Here is a 20407-nt window from a genome sequence, read left to right as displayed (position 1 = left end):
TTTGGTTTGCTGAAAATATACATACTTTAAGTCGGGAAAATGAATTCCCTAATCCGAAAAGGGAAAATTACATTTTTCCAGAAAATTCCATCGTCTTAGAGTTCATTTTCCGAAACGAACGTACTGTATACGTTCAAAAACCCTCATCTTTTTAGCCAATGTAATCAGAATGGAATCCGCCCGGTCAGAGCATGGGGACCCATGAAACGGAATTGACACAATGGCGTTGTCTTCTCATTGGACAAAGGATACCCAAAGTTGTGCTTTTATTATGTTGGACAAATTAATCATAAGTGTGCATGTCCTCACATTTTACACAATCTTATAAAAACTTTATTGTAATTTCTAAACAGTATCTCCTGCTCAATATCAATTTTCTCATTAAAAAGTTAAAAGTATGGGGCCGCCAATATTTCACTATTTTGACATGAATTCCTCTATATTACATTAACATAGTAACGCATGTAAACAAATTTAATGGATAATCAGAATACAACCATATTAAATCTTACAAAGTTAGGAAAAATAATTAACTTTCAGCATCGATAAACGCAAAAAATATTAAACACCAACTGTTGGCAGCGGAATTTTCACAAGAAGAAGGAAGGAATATGCGGCTCTTCTTATTCTGAAAATAAATCAATTCAATTCTAGATATGCATTTCCGCGAAAGAAAGTATTGCGAAATATAAATTGAATACTTGCATATTTCCGCAAGATATCCAACAATTATCCTCGTGATACACTGTAATAGGTGACGAGACACTCATCAACTCTTACCATTAAAAAAGATAAACATCAAATGGTCATGGAAAAGATTGGGGAGAATTTCCATAAGAAAGGAGACTGAAAAATATGAAATTGGAAGATGATTTTAAAGAAATTACCTCTAAATCTCTAAACCATATTACTCTCAAGAAAATCCTACACAAATTACTTGCTTGCCTTTTCCACACCAAATCAGTGGCATAAAGGGAAGATTCCGACAAATGGTGGTCCAAAAAAAGAGAATCGGCATTCTTACTTTATGCTTTCGTGTTTCTTATTGATTCATATTACTTCATTTAATCAACAGATGTGTCTACGTGATGGGCTCGGATCCACTTTAAATAAAGCTCCACGTAAGTTGTAGGGGAAATTTTGATTGATGTGAATATTTATTTTTGTCATATTTTCTGCATACCGTCTTCCTTGCGAAAATTCATGTCAACAACAAAAATTTAGAATGACATAATAAATATGGGCGGTGTAACACTCCGGGTTTACATTGTGTAATATTGTCCGTTTTGGCCTCACTGATCCTCACGGCTTTAAAACGCGTTGTCTGGGTTATAGGCGCAGCTGCACTGCCATCCCTCCTCCCCGTGCATTGCCGCTTGGGCCGTCACACTCTCCATCCTTTATGAGTACAGCGCCCTCGCTATAACCCCACACGCGGTCGAGAGTCGGCTTTAATACCATCTGTAACGCCCCGGGTCTACACTGTGTAATATTATCCGCTTTTGGTCCACTGACTCCCATGGCTTTAAAATGTGTTACACAGATATAGAACCCCCTTATAAGCTAGTCCATGACTCCCCCTTAGGCGATATGCGACAAGAGAAGCTCCCCTCCCTTCCCTGCGCACGTCCGAGGACTGAGGCACAGACGCACCGCCATCCCTCCTCCCCGCGCATTGCCACTTGGGCGTCATAGTCGTAGATGTGGACAAGAAAAAATGTGTTATTATTGGTGCAGCACATAGACAGTACCAATATGTAGTCACCGAAAGGAAAATCAAGACGGCGAACCGTGATATATTCTAGCTCTTCAGGAACCCGGCGAAAGCTTCACATCAGATGGGGGGGGGTCCGTCATGGGGAAAGCGAAAGCTTTGGGGACCAACCAGATTGATTGGAACGGTTTATACGTCCAAGAAAAGAAGGAAAGCCCCGAATCACTCCCGCTACATGATGATGCGGAATCATAATGTCAGGATGCGTTTGTTTAAGGGAAAATATTTTCCGGGAATCTGTTCTCTCGACTTTCACCCGTTTGGTTCGCTGAAAATAATTAGTCAATTGAATACACTTTCCCGTCAACGAAAATATTCATGTATAAAATTAAAAAAAATGAATTCCTTAATTTAAGAAGGTGAAAATACTTTCCGGAATTGCTTCCCTTAACTTTTTTAATATTTTATTCTTTTCTTTCTTTCTTTCTCTTTCTTTTTTATTTTTAAAAATAAAAATATTAAAAAATTCAAAATTATTTTTTTGCCTGAGATAAAATTATGGGATTGAAATCATTTTCTAAATGAGATCCAAACACCAGAAAATGTTTTTGATCACATATCACCAAACAAAGGAAAACTAATTATTTTCTTGGATTTCCAGAAAATATTTTCCAAAAACGTTACATTTTCCGTGAAATAAACGCATCCTTATAATATTTAAATAATAAATCATGCATTCATATAACAGCTAAGTAGTATTTTCACAAAATCTATCAAAACAGAAAATCCTGAGTTCGAATCTTTCCGAGCCTCAATTGTCTTCTCAATTAAATATTTTCATGCTTAGTATTAGTCAAAAAGACTAGATTACTAAGCATGAGGGGGAGTGTGTTGTCTCCAATCCAATTGGGATCTCTTGAATGGAGGACAGAGACGTTTTGTTGGTTCCTTCGCTTTGACGTGCATGAAATCAAACGAGAATTGCCTTCTTAGCTGCTTCAAATCCTCTTATAAGTCGTGATCAAGAAAAACCCACCCAGATCCATTCGGTTTCACTCTTTCGGAGCTAATCCAAAACCAGCTCAAGCACGTTAGTGCAAGAGAGTAGAGGAGGACCGGAAATGGCGGCTCGGATCCTCAGCAAGGTGTTTACAGTTGTGGTAACGCAGGAAGAGCTTGAGCCCGGGGATCACGTTTATACGTATCGGTGGTACGGGTTGTACACGCACCATGGAGAGCGATTCCTCCTCTTCTTTCTTTTCCATTAGCAGCAGAGCGGTATCATTTTTTCCGTGACATGGTTGTGGGATGTGGCTCGACCAAAGTATGCTTCCTTCTTATGTTCCGCAACATGGTTTTGTGATCAGGCTCTGTTTTTGTTATAATCTCACCAGGCTCTGGTTTTGTTATAATTTTCGGCTGCATGGCCTGTATCTGCTTGATAGATCATTTCATCATGATATCTTGCCGTTTTCTTCTTTTCATATCGAGGTGGTTCAATTAATAAGGTAGCCTCTGTTTCCCTCTGTTTCTGAGGAAAGAGAGAGCTTCCTCGGCGTTAGAAAGAAGAAGAACAGATTGGTGATAACTAAACACCTCTTTGCTCTTGATCGAAATGATTTGAATCAAATTCATAAAAAGCTAGCTCTCCTAGACGCACCTGGAAATGAAAAACGTGATGAGAAGCCAAGCCTCTGATGCTTTTTCCTGACAATTCATGCTATTGATTTCAAATGATAGAAACTTGTCCGATTCACATGGTTTTGCTCTCATCGTTTCGTAATTTTTATAAGCCTAATCAAGCTTTGTGATTACACTAGGAATTTACGTTGGAGAGGACACCATGATGCACTTCACGAGAATAGGAGTCGACACGACGTGCCTCGATTGCTTCCGGCGAGAAGGCGAGAAGCTCCGTTCCCTCCGCTCATATGCATATGGGCGGTCACTCCTGAGGTTTATGTTCACAAGATGGGGTACTTGCAAGACCTTACCAGATTTGAAATCACCCCAGGGAGTCGCGAACAAGGCTCGAGAGCTTCACGAGCGTGGCGGTTTCGGCAAGCACGACCTCTTCAATAACAATTGTGAGCATTTCGCCACGTTTTGCCGGACGGGCGTTCGGGAAAGTACACAGACGGCATGGTTCTGTGCTTGCAAGCGGAAGATCAAGAAAGTCAAAGCATGGGCCTTGAAGCATCTGAGAGAATTAAGTTCAAGTGACCCTAAAATTCGTGGTGACTCGGGCATCGAGAGTAAAAGCTCGATCGCTGAGCAGGCGTGAGCAGCTCAACAAAATCCTTAAGCTTGGAGAACAGGGCCGGTTCCGGCCAGATCACGGCGGCTCTGGCTTACTCTCTCTCTTTCTCTCTCACATACCGCCACACACAAACATACAAAATCTAATGGACTCCCAAACATGGCGCAGACTACGTCATGATGAAGTTAGAAATGCGGTACACACGACAGACCCAAAAGTGCCACAACAATTCCCATCAAATCCATATGCATGAAATATTATTGTCTCTACAAAGTTATAAAATCTATGTACAAGGCAATTATCGACAACTTGCGTCAAAGATATGCCATGCCGGATACACATCGAGCAAAGGAGTTCAATGTTTCTCCAAGAATTCAATTCAGATGTCGCTGTGATTCCATTTAGGCTTGTAGTAGGGCCGGTCCACTAGATTAATAAGTTCTTTACTTATCCAAGAAGAAAAACCCCATCCTAATTTACCATAATTTGGGCTGTGTCCACTATTAGTAGAAAAAAGCAATTTTTAAGAAAAAAACCCCATCCTATTAACGTAGATTAATCCGAAACCTTTCTTCTTGTGTCCTACACATAGGGGTGTCAGAATCGAAGAACCGAAAGTTTTGTGCATTTCGGTTCGGTTCGGTTTTCAATTCGGATAATGAAAAATGAACCATTCTTTTTTGCCGGTTTGGATAGTTTTAGTTTGGTTCGGTTCGTAATCCTAATCGACTCAAATAGTTTCATCTTTCGATACCGTAGCAACTCTTCCCCCACAACAATCTCCTTCTCGTCCATCGCTTCCTCCTCTTTCTCCTCCAATAGCACCAGACTCGCGCTCAACCCTCTCTCCACGATCAAATTCCTCTCCTGCAACAGTGTGGCAACATTTGCCACCTCCCCATGATCGCCTCCTGGAATCTGAATTTCGCACTCTAGGGCCTGAATCCGGAGTTTCAGCCTGGCGATCTTGCCAAGGAGAGACTCCTTCTCGCGGGCCCACCTCTGCTCCTCATGGAACCGCCGCCACTCCTCGCACAGCCACCATTGTTCCCCCCGGAGCCAGCGGGACTCCTCGAGGCCGTAGTCGAGGCTGCCTGGGGATGGCGAGAGGACACGGAGGTGGTGGTGGGACTTGGGAAAGAGGAGGAGAGAAGAAGGTTTGGGGACTGGGAAGGCGAATGAAGGAAAACGACTTTCTCTTTCTTTTTCAAAAAGGAAAGTGAGTTTGACTAGACAAAAAGCAAAAAACCAAAAAATCTGACCTGTGTATGAAGACAAACATTGCCGCACTGTTGCAGGAGAGGAATTTGATCGTGGAGAGAGGGTTGAGCGCGAGTCCGGTGCTATTGGAAGAGAAAGAGGAGGAGGCGATGGACGAGAAGAAGATTGTTGTGGGGAACAGTTGCTACGGTATCGAAAGATGAAACTATTTGAGTCGATTCGGATTTCTCATTTTTGGAAAGATCATGTTTCTTTAACTTTGCATTTTCCTTCTTCAGCTCAGAGATTTTCTTATGAGCATATTTATATTCTAGACATAATTCATCAATATAATCTACCACCTCATTAGGGATTTCATAATGATTTACCTCGATTTCTTCTTCCAAATCAAAATATTCTATCAAACATATGTGTGCATACTCTTCTTCGACACTTTCCTCGCATTCAGTGTGACTTCAAGTTTCTGCCTTTATAGTTTTCTCTTTCTTTTCAAACTTTCCTTTTTTCTTTTTAAGAAGAGGACCATTTGGTTTGATGTGCCCTTTCCTCCTACATTCAAAACATATCATGTCCTTACCTTCTTCTTTGTCAGTGAAGGGCCTTTTTTATTCAGATTGTTTGAATTGCTTCCTTCCTTTGAAATTTCTTCCATTTATGGCCATTCTTCTAAATTTCTTTACCATCAGGGCCAATACCTCATCATCTTCATCTTCATCTTTCTCAGAGTTTGTATCTCCTGAGTCATGGTTGTTAGATTTTAAAACAATTAACTTCTTACCTTTGGAATCATCTTCATCATTAATATGTTCAACTTCATAGGACATGAGAGTTTCAATGAGTTCATCAACTGTGAGAGGCATAATTCTCTGTGTTTCTCGAATGAAAGTTTTGATGTTGTTCAATTCCTTTGAGAGGCCTCGCAAAGGCTTATTCACTTTCCCTTCATATGAGATTGGTTTCTCTTGATATGCAAGTCCATTTATGATGTCAGTGAATCTGTTGAAGTTATAATAGAATGTCCCGCTTATACTCAAGCACTTCTACTCAAAACCGATGCTGCTTATATCGAAGCAAATAGGTCTCACTATCTCACACCTAAGCACAAAGTATAGCGCTGCCAACACATCTCAAAATATTACGATATTAAGTTCACAGAAGACAATTCAGAAGGATGTAATGCTCTCTCAAAATTTTGAATCATGAATTCTTGATCTCCCATTCCCTTCGGCACCTTGGTATTCTTTTATACTCGTTCCATCCAAGCTTCCCGTTGGACAATTTTCAAGCGGATCAATCTCCAATCTAGTCATTGGACAATTCTTGCGAAGATTGGGTAGCCATTGAGATTGATCAATCAAAATCCCCATTGATTTGGTCACCCCTACAATCAAATCTTGGTTTTTAGAAATGGAGTGCTTTAACTAGGGAAATAATCTTGCCTTCAGAATGATTGACAATCAATTAAGATATATCGCGTAATTAAGTATTTCACGAAGATAATCTTTAGGATTGATGGTAAATCAAAATCTTCTAAATAAAGAATCCATACTAGATCACAAGATGTCAATGGATGAGATAAAATATCTCAAAATAATAATCTTGAAATTTGTGATAATAATTGTCGTCATAGGTTGTATGCTCTGCCTATATTCATAGTCATCGCTAAGATTCGGTTTGCCAGTACATTGCTGATATCCAGTTTATACACCACTGACTGCTCATATTCAAGCAGTATGCTGCCTATATTCAAGCGATAGATATATCTGGCATCCTTGATATATTTTACTGTTCTTCTTGAAACACTTTGATAGTGATATAGTTCCCGTAGACTTAACATTTTGGCATGCCCAAGATTATATATTCTCCTCATAGGTTCTTCAAGTCAATTAGGATCTTTTCACTGATCATATCAAAATTCTTTTTCAAAATGAAATACAAACAACTATAGCAATTATCAAGATTAATAAAAAAACCATGGATAGTTTTGTTAACTTCAAAATATAGTAAGAGGTTTTCTCAACACATATCACTGTCCAAATAAAATGAAATACACCATACCTTCCATGAGATATACCCTATTTCATTTTGACCTAGACTTTTCCAACATATGAGGCAACACATGTCGTCAACTAGGGTTGTAGTCGAGGATTATTACTTATCATGGTTATCAAACTCGCAATAGAGATCATAACAATCTCACGGTCCAACATCTAATTAAGTTCTTTAGTTTCAAATTCAGTTAATCGAAACTGACGTGTCTATTGGACCCAACAAGAGTTTTAATATGGAAAGCTCGAGTCAATTGTTCATGTAGAGAAATCTCATTACTCAATATTATTATGGACTTTATGTTCAGAATCTTTTGTCCCATACATTAGTTGATAGTTTGATTAGTTCGTCGTGGCCTCGATTTTCAGCTATGATTAGCCCAACTCGATCAACGCCCTTTGGTCTACCCTCTCTACGTGCATCATCTAGCCGAGCCTGAGTATTATTACCTATGTTAGCTGTAGAGGACGGCAGCAAGAATCATTCAGCAGCCATCAATAGCCAGTCATTCAAAGTTATCTCAGAATTTGACCCCCCCCCCCAAAAAAAAAAAAAAAGCTATCTCAATAACTAGCCGACCATGGTTATGGATCCAGATCGGACTTTGGAGCCTTATGCGATATGGGATCTAGTAGAAAAATAAAGAGAATCCATGCATAGTAAAAGAAAAGGAACTGGAGCAAAAGAAGAATAAGCTTCCGGACGAGACAGTGCGAAGAGATGAGAAGATTTAAGTTTGCTTCGCACTTAACTGTGTTGATGCTTTCACACGTTTGAAAGAAGGAGAAGATAAGATATCGATCGTTAGGCTTACAATTTCCTGTTTGAAAGGTGCACCGCAAGACCAGACAGAACTCTCTTGTCTCGGCACAGCGGCGTCTGTCTTTTTGTCAAGTTAAATTATTTCCTAAGATGGATCCTCTTATTTCACGGTAACCAATGAAGCACCTCCGCGATCGATCTGCCTAAACGAGCCATAGTAGATCAAAGTCTTTATTTTGTATAAGGGCTTCATTTTTTTTTTAATGGCTCGGACGCAGTCAATCTAAAACCAAAAACTCAATAACCATGTATCCTATGGATGGAGCGACGCACAAAATTGTCGATCTTATTTTTCATTTTTTGTATATTTGTTGAGTTGGCTCATATTTGAACCTGAGAATGATGCAGAGGTGCTCACCTACTCTCCTACAATAATGCCAATAACATATCCTTATTATCAATTTAACCCCACAGCATGATTCAATGAAATTTACGGGCGGAAACTTTGGATTCAGTTTAAATTGATTAAAGAAGACCCGAACGTCGACCTTTAATCTTCAAAGGGATTTCACAACATAATATTGTAGATGACTCCATAAAAGACATATACAAATCGCGATGATATAAATATGTCTGAACTTACTAAAATAAAAGCATCAAATCGTTAATTCCCATGTTCAATTAAATGCGCCGGGAAAGTTCTGAGCAACGAGTCTGTATACATACATGATATGTCTATAATCCGTGCATAAATGGGTAGACCAATATCCGAAAGGAACACATAATTAAGATCATCCCGTATGCTATTACCTATAGGTCTTTTAAATGGATCGTGTCACGAACTATAACCAATAATTCAACCCACTTGCTTTTTTTTCTTTTTAATTAAATGGCCGAGGGAGGCATGTTATGCCATATCTCTTCTTCCTCCCTCTAGACTTGGAGATTCAAATTGGACTTGGAGTCCGCCTCTTTTTTTAATTTTTTATTTGTTTGAATGGGCGGGTGGTCGCCCATCAGTTAAATCAGTCCTTCCTTCCTTCCTTCCGCTCTCTCTACCATCACTCCCTTCTTCCCTCTCTTTTCTAACTCTGAAACCCAGCTCTCTCTCTCTCTCTCTCTCTCATCACCAAACCAGACCCAACATATCCTTCATTCAAGCACACGCAGTATCAGTACAGAATCGCGTGTCCCTAGATACTTCAAATCCTCTCGTAAGTCGTACTCTAGAGAACATCATCACTCAGGCAGTCTTACCCAAATTCATTCCCACACAGCTCCTTCCTTTTCCTCGACCCAAAAAAAAAAAAAAACTCCTTCCTTTTCCTCTCTTCCCATGACTCCTTAATCCTCCTCCTCCCTCCATTACCATCGTTGCTGCCACCCTCAACCTTTTGAGACATCCGAGGGCTCAGCTTCTGGCACGCACACCTGAGCAGGAGAAGTGCAGGTGATTAGCTTTCGAAGGGCTTTCAATTTTCTATTTTCTTCTTATTCAACTTCACAAAATAAGAAAAAAGCCGTCTAACTTTAGCTGGGAATTTCAGAACCCACACCAATACCGATCTAACTCTTGACTTTGCTCTCTCAATTCCGTTTCGCTCTTTTAGGTGCGTCAAAGCTAATCTAAGACCAGCTGCACACTAGTCCAAGAGAGTGAAGAAGGGCCCCAAGAGAGAGAAAATGGTGGTTCAGATTATCAACAAGGTATTCACAATTGTGGTAAGACAGGAAGATCTTAAACCTGGAGATCACATCTATACTTATCGGCTATATGGCTTATACACCCACCATGGTTAGTGATTCATCATCCTCTTCTTCCTTTTCCTATTATCATCTTTACTTTTTCCATGACATGGATATCTGAATATGCGGCTCGACTAAATTATCCTTTCTGATCTTTCGTTTTTTGGCCAAAAAACTGTATTGTATCTGCTTGATAGATCATTTCGGGAATCTTCGAATCTTGCCCTTCCTGCTCTGTGTGAACACTTGTTAACATTTGCACAATAAGAGACATTTAACGTTGAATTTAGTTCTCCTTCAGCAGCTTCTTCTTTTCATTTCGAGGGCTGTTCATATATCTGATTTTGATCACACATGTATTTTCATTAGAGGAAGTCAAAAAACCATGAACAGTTTATGACCTCCTTGGAATGACCAAATAGAAAATTATAATAATAATGATGATAATCTTGCAAACTCTATTTTCTTGGTGACCAGAGAGAGATTCTATAACAAGCAAGTAGTAGTCACTGCTTTGTGTTAACAGGCAATCGATCAACCCAAAACGACTGAAACGCCACAAAAAAAAAAAAATTACGCAAACCCCTTAAATCCCCAAGATAAGCCCATATCTTACTTAAGCCACAGACATCAACTTTATTCTTTTTTTGCTTAACCAAAAAGAAACAACCATCAACTTTCTTTTGTCTGATTGGAAGCACTATCTGATGAACTTTTTTTTTTTTGGGTCGGAACTATCTCATGAACTTAGATATGGTCTTTTTTGTTATAAAAATTAGATCATAATGATAATTTTACTTGAAAAATAAACTATAATTTCTGCGAAATAGAGCTATCTGTAACTTATTTCTTTATTTGCTTATCCAAAAAGAATAATCAAAGATCGACTTTCTTTTGTCTGATCGGAAGCACTATCTCATGAGGTCATACGGTATTGTTCTGACCAAAAAAGAAAATACGGTATTGTTAGAATACAAATTAGATCTTAGCGATCGTTTCACTTGAAAATAGAATAAAGTATAATTGCCGCAAGATATTGCCTCTATGAGATAGAATTCACATGCTAAACCATTTTTAATTACTTGTCTAACAAAAATAAATAAATGCCAGCCTCTACAATTGGAAAAATTTCATCGAGGGTAAATGCCCACAGTAGATGGTTTTAAGCACTTCATTTAATTTACGTGGGGACCAAGATGAAACTCAGATAGTAAATCTAGGAGAGAGACAAGAAGTACAGTTTCTTTTGCTTTGTTTGTAAGATTTTATGATATCACTGCCAACTGCTCTAAAAAATTAAACTTTTAGATAAAGTCATGCTTTGATATCCATGAAACTAATAATATTTATAATTTTCCATATATACTCTGTTATATCAACTTTAGTTCCGTAACCCTTATACTACTCCTCTTTCTCTCTCTGGTGACGCTACTCTTCGAATTCTTTGTTCTTCCTCAACATCTTTTCTCTTTCGGTTGTCTCTCTTTCTAAAAATTCTTCACGTTTTTTGAAAACTCGAATTTAGTCGGTGTAGAAAATGCACCTCAATTAAATCATGAAAATATTATTCTTTATTAGATCTAACATCAGGCACCCGGCAAATTACAGATCGCATTGCAGCTAATCTACCATTGCTCAATCCGCACCTTAATCCATCCAAACTAATAAAATATGATTCATGTGTGATAATATTCTCTCTCTCATCAATCCACATCAATTCGATTCTCATTCCCTACTAACTAGTTGATTCTACAGTAACTATTTGCTATGGGTGGAATCATTTGGACAAACGGTTGTTTTTCTATATTGCACATACTCATTATTGATTAGAATAGGAATCTACCTCGGAGAGGACGACGTGATTCACTTCACAAGAGCAGGAGTCGAGAAGACGCATCTCGATTATTTATGGCAAGAGCGCGAGAAACTCCATTTCCTCCACTTGTATGCATATGGGTGGCCAATGTTGGGTTTTATGCTGACGAGATGGGGGACTTGCACAACCTTAGCCATTTCCAAATTTCTCCAGGAAGTCGTGAACAAGGCTCGTAAGCTTTATGAGGGCAGCGGTTTTGGCGAGTACAACCTCATCAATAACAACTGTGAGCATTTTGCCTTGTTTTGGCGGATCGGCATTCAGGCAAGCTAACAGACAGCATTCGTCAGTGCTTGTGAGTGGATGATCAAGAAAGCCAAACAATGGGCCGTAAAGTTTTTGCAGACAAATTAAGTTGAAGAGATCTGAAAATTCAATCATTCTTGCCTTGGCTCCATCGCGCCGCTTTTCTTGCCCATCCTACGCAATTGATCTATCATGAAAAAGGGTTTTACGTACAAGACGTGCGCGATCAACTTTCTATATGGGTAAAGTAATTAAGAAATGGACTTAAAAATGGGTTGCTCCATATACCGACGCCCACTTAAATATTCCTGCTTGAATATCGCTACCAGTAGTACCAGCAAGTCCAAACACACTGCTGCTTCAAGTTCGTTGATTGGCCCCCATGATGTGTTTTCTTCATCTGAAAGAGACAGAAGAGATCCTTCGTTCCAATCATGGGAGGGACAGGATGGGCCCCACGCGATTGTTCTTTGTCTGAGCATCAGTGGACAAATCTATATTTTATATAAGCTACACGATCGGTTGATCATGATTGTTCAGTTGTAGAGTTGAATTGTCTCTTTTATGTCTACCATGCACACGTGGGTAATGTTAAAACCACTGTGTGTGTATATATATAATTTTTTTCTATATGAAAAAGTAAAATAACATTGATAATGTAGGAAGGGGAGTTGAGAAACTCGACACTCTCTAGGTTTTAAGAGTAAAGAGAAATAATGAGGCACCTTTTTACCCCCTTTGGACAGAGGAAAGACGTGAATGATAACTATTTTATTTCTGTTCAGAACTAATTTTCTGTTCCCTAAAACAGGTTTAGAACAGAAACTCGTTTGGTAACGCAATTCCATTTTTCTATTTTTGAAACAATTTTTTGTTCCAGAACTGGTTCTAAACCAAAAATCAGAACAAAAAAAAAAGTAAGTTTTTGTTTCTGGACAAGAAATGAAAACCATTTCTAAAAGAATTTGTCTTCTCTGTTCAAAACACATCTCTTCCTAAATTTGACCTCGGTCTAACCTGGTCAGTCCGAACCGATTCGGTCCAGTTCATTCCCCATGGGAAAATAAAAAAATTCTAAAAAAAATTAGAAAAATCAGAAAAAATAAAAAAATTCATAAAAAAAAATAGAAAATCCGGAAAATTCCTAAAAATCTTAAAAAAATTTCAGAGAATCCATAAAAATTGAAAAATTCCATAAAAGATTCATAAGAATTTCTAGAAAATAAAAAAAAGTCAGATTTGGAAAATAGGAAATTTGGTGAATTTTTTCAAAAAAAATCAAAAATTTTCAAAATTTCACAAAATGGCTTAGAATACCTGTGGCCACCTACTTTAAGTGAAATTTAAATTTTTTGAGGTGCCCAAATGATATTTTTGAAAACTCCTTAATTTAGGGATTTAAAAGGGGTTTTAACCCCTAAAAAATCCTAAAAGGGGTTTGACCCCCAAAATGGGTCTTTACCCTTAAAAAACCTTAAAACCCTAAAAAACAACACAATTGTTTGAATGAATAAGCCTTTAGAGCTTTACTAGGATTTGGGTGTTTTGATTGATTTTCATTTTAGAGATCATTTCTAAAAAAATAGATTTATGTTCTGGAAAATAGAAATTTGTGTTGTTATCAAATGGGTTTCTATTCCAGGAAATAGAAATTTTATGCTGTTATCAAAAGGGTTTCTGTTCCAAAAATAGAAATTTTTGGTCGTTATCAAATGGATTTCTTTTCTCAGAAACTCGTCCTGAGAACAAAAATAGAAAAATCTATTTCTGTTCCAGGAATTGTTTATGGAACAGAATGATTATCATTCACACTCTAAAGTACTGACAGACCCACATCTCTCAATATTTGATTAGACGGATGAATTAAATATTTGGATTTAATATCATAAAAAATTTCAAATTATGTTCACGATGATATAAATATCTCAAACTTTTTTTATGTCACTAAAAACCCTAAATTTACCCATTGTGACACAATTATCTCAACCTAAACTTATACCAGTGTGACAAATGTACTATGAATGAAACTGAAATAGAGAGTATCTATATTACACATGTATAAGTTTTGGATTTTTTGTTACAAAAAAAAAGTTAAGGGTATTTGTGTCATAATGGACATAATTTGGGGTTTTGTTGTATTTGCCCTAGATATTTCCCTTTATACATATTTTTATCTTTTTTGGGGAATTTTCTTTTTCCCTTTTTCATTTTTTATGATGGTGGTGATCATCATGTAACATAGCAAAACCAACAAGACACAACCCATTGAATTCGATCACTCATTCGTTTCTCTAACATTGGATTCTCTCTCTCTCTCTCTCTCTCTCTCTCTCTCTCTCTCTCTCTCTCTCTCTCTCTCTCTCTCTCTCTCTCTCTCTCTCTCTCTCTCTCTCATTCATTTATTCATTACACATATTCTGATGCTCTTTCTCATTCCCTTTAGATTTTCGAGAAGTTGTTACCTTGTCTTGTCAAAAATAGATAGCTCTTTGTCTCTTTCTCTGGACAGTTCTAGGGTAACCCAACCTAGCATAAAACAACAACGACAAACCTCAGACAACCTAAACAATAACGATCCTATCACTCCCATGATAGGAACAATCTATTCTCTCCAACCAGACCGAGCAGTGAGCGAAGCACCTGTTGTACGCGTAATGATATCAAAGCCTTGAAAAGGGGAATGATTCAATGTCCACGGCTGATAGGGACTTCTTTGCGTGTCGTTCAAAAGAGAAGACCGACCTTCACTAGCTTGGACGACACAAAATGGCTCGTGAGATCGCCAACACCGGCTCACGACGTTTAGCTATTGACCTCTTTACAGTCTTAGCTCTCCTCGCTTAATGGCGTCATCTGTCACTGTTCATCTTGTTTGTTCATTCCCCGTTCTAGGGTTTCGATCGATCTCTATCCTGCCTCATATTACTTAATTATCAACTTACTTATGCCAATTATCTCGTCTGTTTGTTTTTGGTAAGCTGGATCGCCTATTTTCAACTTACATTCTCTCTCTCTCTCTCTCTCTCTCTCTCTCTCTCTCTCTCTCTCTCTCTCTCTCTCTCTCTCTCTCTCTCTCTCTCTCTCTCTCTCATGCACAATGATGGCGTTTTGGTCTCTTGTGTTTTATTTTTTAACTCTCTCTTTTTTTTTCTCTCTTCCTCACGGAATAATTTTCACTAGTGTGTGTGAATAGCATCCCCAATAATAACACCTCATGTCTTTGATTCCTTATTTTTCATACATTAAACTTGATCACTGTGTCGGCCAGAACCGCTATCCAAGACTTTTATAAGGGGAGCAGGGGCAGGTTTCGACCTGATCATGGCAGTTTAGACCGTCTCTCTGTCTCTCTTTCAATGAGACCTCAATAGGCCCACAACTTAAAATTGAGAGGAAAATTGCCCAAAAAGTCCTATTCCTATGCACTTTTGCTAATTCGATTCTAAACCTTTCAATTTTGCCAATTGAGTACTAAACATTTTTGTTTTTTATCTATTGAGTCCATCCAGCCAATTTTAGCCGAAAATTGCCGACATGGACAGCTGCCGTCCTACTTGGCACTACGGCGTCCATGTCAGTGATTGTTGTTTAAAATTAGACAAATGGATTCAATTAGTAAAACGTGAAAAAGTTTATGACTTATTTGGCAAAATTGAAAGGTTTATATCTGAATTAGCAAAAGTGCAATATGTTTAGGACTTTTTAGATAATTTTTCCCATATTATTCTTAGTTACCAAAAAAAAAAAATAGCAGACGTGCCGACTCTGTTAAATTCAGTTTGAGGGTAGAATATGTAATTTTCATGAATTAGTAATTGTACAAATTGTAAGGACGCTGAGTATAAGTGCCAAAATACCTGTTTTTATTTTTTCTCTAATTATGATTATAATAAACTCAAGTTCGTTGATTGGCCCTATTTTTTTTTTTCTATTTTTTAATTTGGAAAGAGACAAAAGAAAAGATCCTTGGTTAATGTTTTCTCTTCATGATTGGCGATGGGACTTGCCTCCCGCGAGGGAACAAATATTATTTTTAAATTAGCTTTTGTCATGACAGTTGGAATCCTGCCCGAACGCACCCGCCAAATAACCTAAAGACATCATCGGCTCTTTTATATCACGATAACCCATAATGATTGCATGATTGTCGTCGTGGGCAGCAATATTTAAATTCGGATACGTCAAGATTCTGAATACTTTAGAAAGAAATGATTAAAAAATGATCAAGTTGACCAGAATTCTGGATTCGGTATTGTTGACTTTGAACCAAAGAAATACCGACATCGATACACGATACGATATAACACGACACGTCAACACGTCATTCTCAAAAAATAGAAAATTCTGACACGTTGAGACATGTTGTATTATATATACATGATAAATTATCATTTTTATGATTATTTCAATCAAATTAATTTGATTCAAATTCACATATAAATAAATAATATTAAGGGTTTATACTACGAAAAACCTCAAACTGGTACATATGTGATAAATTTACCCAAAACTAATTTTTTGATCACAAAAAACTCCAAACTGGTACATTTGTGACAATTTTACCCTTCATTAGTTTCTGTTAAATTTTACCGTCAAATTTCTGAGTTGAATGACACGTGGCAGTTGACGGATGTATCAGTTTAGGGTTTTACCTTTCGTTTACCGCAAGTGTATCATTTTGTAGTTTTTTGTGGTATTAATTCAATTTAACGGAAAATAAATTTGTTACAAAATGTACCAGTTTGGGATTTATGATGGTCAAAAAATTAGTTTAGGGTAAATTTATCATAAGAGTATCAGTTTGAAATTTTTTGTGATCAAAAAATTAGTTTTGGATAAATTTATCATAAGTGTATCAGTTTGAAATTTTTCATGGTATTAACCCTAATTAAAGAAAAAGAGTGTCGAACGAGTGTCGGTGTCCAACACCTAAGGGTGTCAAACGGGTGGGATGGGTCAGGTCGGGTTGGGTGGAAAATGGTTCAACCCATATTGATCCATTTAACCCGTTTTGACTCATATTCATGTAGTGCAAATATAATGATCCATACCCGACCTAATTTATACTCTTCCCGACTCGTATTCTAAAAGACTTTCAAATTCAATTTAGAAAAAAACTTGTTTCTTATAATATTTATATTGCTAAAATGCTTCAATGCAATATAAAATAAGTGAACAATTTTTATAATTTTAAAAAATAATTTTTGATATTTTTATATATCTTTATTTCTTTTTCTTTTTTTTAAATGAAAATTTTAATCTTTTTTCTTTTTTCTTTTTTTTTCTTTTTCTCCTTCTTCTTTGGCTAGCCACCGCCGACCGGCCGCAGGTGAGCTTGTCTGGCGAGCTCGAGGCTTGTCTAGATCGGCGAGCTCGAGCGAACTCGAAGCTCGCCTATGGCCGGTTGCTGGCCGGAGAAGAAGGAAACTGAAAAATAAAATGAAAAGAAAAAGAAAAATAAAAAAGAATTAAAAATTAGATTTTTAAAAAATAAAAAAATAAACTTTTTAAATGACACTTAAGCTATTTAGCCTAAAAGGCTACAATTTAATAACTTAAATGGGTCAAATATGGGTTTGCAACAAACTCATATTTCAACCTATATTCGACCTATATAAACTGGGGCTTTAATGTTGCAAACGGGAAAATTACCAAAAAAGTCTCAAATCTATTGCAATTATGCCAATTCAGTCCATCCGGCCACTTTTGGCTGGCCGATGCTGACGTAGACGCAGGCTGGCGCCAGCTGGCTGATGTGGCATTATTTTAATTTTTTTAAAATTTTTTTTCCTTTCTCTTTTTTTTTTCTTTCCTTCTTCCCCCTGGCCAGATCGACCAAGGGGAGGCTTGCCCTCGTCGGCACTGGCGAGGGTGAGCCTCGCCTAGCTCCAGCGAGGGCCGGCGAGGGCGGAGCTCACCATGGCTGTGGGCGAGGTCGAGCTCGCCTAGCCATGGCGAGCTCCGCCCTCACCTCACCCAGCGACGACGAGACTTGCCCTCGCTAGTGCCGGCGAGGGTGAGCCTCCCCAGTGGTCGACGAGCCGGCCTTAGCCCCTGGTCGGTCCGGCCACCGGGGGAAGAAGGAAAGGCAAAAAAAAAAAAACAGAGAAAGGAAAAGAATAAAAAAAGTTTCGAGCTCCGCTATCGCCGACTCTCGCTAGTGCCGGTGAGGGCTACCTTCGCCGTCGCACAGCCATGGCGAAGCTTGACCTCGCTAGATCTGGGCGAGGTCGAGCTCACCCAGCGGCGGCGAGGGCGGCTTGCCATGGCTGGGGGAGCTCGACCTCGCCCAAATCTGGCGAGGTCGAGCTCACCTAGCCATGGTGAGCTCCGCCCTCACCGGAGCTGGGCGAGTCTCCCCCTCGCCGAATCGGCCAGGGGGAAGAAAGAAAGAAAAAAAATAAAAATAAAAAAGAGAAAGGAAAAAAATATTAAAATAATGTCACGTCAGCCAACCGGCGCCCGCTGGCTTCCACGTCAGCGCCGGCCGGCCAAAAGTGATCGGATGGACTGAATTGGCAAAAAAAAAAGGTTTAGGACTGAATTGACACAATTGCAATAGGTTTAGAACTTTTTTGGTAATTTTTCCCGTTGCAAACCCATTTTGACCTGTTTTCAAAATTTCAAGTGATCTATATTCAACCTGGGCTCACTAAAAATGAGTTAATAAATGTGTTTCTGACTCATATTGCCATCTCTACCGACACCAACATAGAGGCCTCGAAGAGTGTCCATGCTTCCTAGCTTTGAACATCAATGTAGAAAGTGGGGACGAGAAATTCTACACGCTTTTCCGGTTTTAAAAAGTAAAGAGAGACAGTGAAGCACCGCCTTTCGGCAAGAGTAAAGTCCTGAGACACCCACGTCGCTCGACCATCTCGCTAGATTAGAGAGATTTTATGGTGAGTCGAGGTACTCTCGGACAACAACCATGGATTTCGTATTCTTGCCCATTTGTGGCCTCGTCAGAGCTGAACTCTAGCAGCAGGCAGAAAGAATCGTAATCAATCGGGGTGGGAAGTGGGCCATGTGAACGCGAAAGGACTAACCGACAGAGTAAGACAAGACAAGGCCTGCTGCATATACGTACAAACAAAACAGATGGCCGGAAGATGTCTTCATGAAAAGTACTCTATTCCTAATTGACCCAAGACCCCCGTGACGAATCAAATGTTATGGTTCGTCTCATCCTCTCTTAAGCCATCCAGATTCTTTCCCCTCGGTCGAGGAAAAGAGCATCCCGTCTCGCAGTACACAGAGTGTCACGAAATGGAAACAGATGCTCGGCGAGTTACTAATGCGTGATGATAAGTTGTTCTTTTTAAGTCTCTGTTGGTAAGGTTTGATGTGCCACGGTCGTTTGCATGATCTGACGGTTATGACGGGTATCAGGTTAAAACCCGACCTCGAACGTGTTGAGGTCGGGAAGGGTCCCTTTTTTTTATGCCAAACGGTGGAAAAGAAAGGTTTTCTGCTGTCGGTCCAATTAAAAATTAGGTTCTGGTTTTGTCCACCGTTTTGTCAGAACTAGGGGTTTTGGAGAGGAGGAGCGGTTCAACAAGAACGAGCGGTTTAAAAAGGAGAAGACCGATAGTACCTTTCCCTCTGTGGTGGGCTGCTCTCTTTCTTGGAAGAAATCCAAGCGATCCGTGCCTGGGATGCTCAAACTTCCAATGCGACATTCTTCACCTCCTAGTAATCTTTTACCAATGTCAGAAACCAACACTGAAATGCAGTAGAAACTTGCAAATACCCCGTCTTTCCAAGTAAAATAGGACCGACAAAGTAACTGAAGTGAGACAAATGTCCATGGACATGGCCTAATGAACTAAGTTCGGCGTCACATATCTCGCTCGGGGAAAAGCCAAACTTGAAGAAGAAAAGACATCCATTACGATGCCAATATACCCAAAAGCACTGACAAAAAAACATGAGAGCATGTAGCAATTCACGAGCAAACCATTAGAGCAATTCAAACAGAGAGCAGCCTATATACCACAAAACAGGGAGCGAAAGAAATCACGACGCTTTGTTACTCATCTATGAGATATGCCCTACTTCATTTTGCCCTAAACTTACCCAACGTATGAGGTAGCGATCGTCATGAATTAAGAGCTATATTCATGAATCTAACATTGTTATCGAAATTGCCATAGAGAACGTAACAATCTCACAATACAAAATACAATCAAGTTTCCTTGGTTCCAGATACGGTCAATTGAAATTCATGAGTCTATCAAATGGATACATCAGCTTCAATAAACTAGATTTGAAGTCTGATACAGGACTTAATTAGAAAATTCATGCTAGTTCGAGGACTTGTTAGATAAATTCAAAGTTCAAGGGCTCAATTGAAAAGAAAAAAAAAATGATAATTTAGGGACCAAAGTAGACCAAAAATCGAAAAGATATTAAAATATTATTAGAAATTGTTCACGTCAGTGCCGTGGTGCCACGTAGGCCGGCCGGCCTCCACGTCAGTAATATTCGATCAAAATTAGCCGGAATGACTGAATTGATACAAAGACAAAAG

The sequence above is a fragment of the Syzygium oleosum genome, unplaced genomic scaffold (assembly GCF_021117445.2).
Source record: "Syzygium oleosum isolate NSW1041296 unplaced genomic scaffold, Sole_v2.1 Sole_v2.06, whole genome shotgun sequence".
NCBI lineage: Eukaryota > Viridiplantae > Streptophyta > Magnoliopsida > Myrtales > Myrtaceae > Syzygium > Syzygium oleosum.
Note: the sequence above shows the minus strand (reverse complement) of the source record.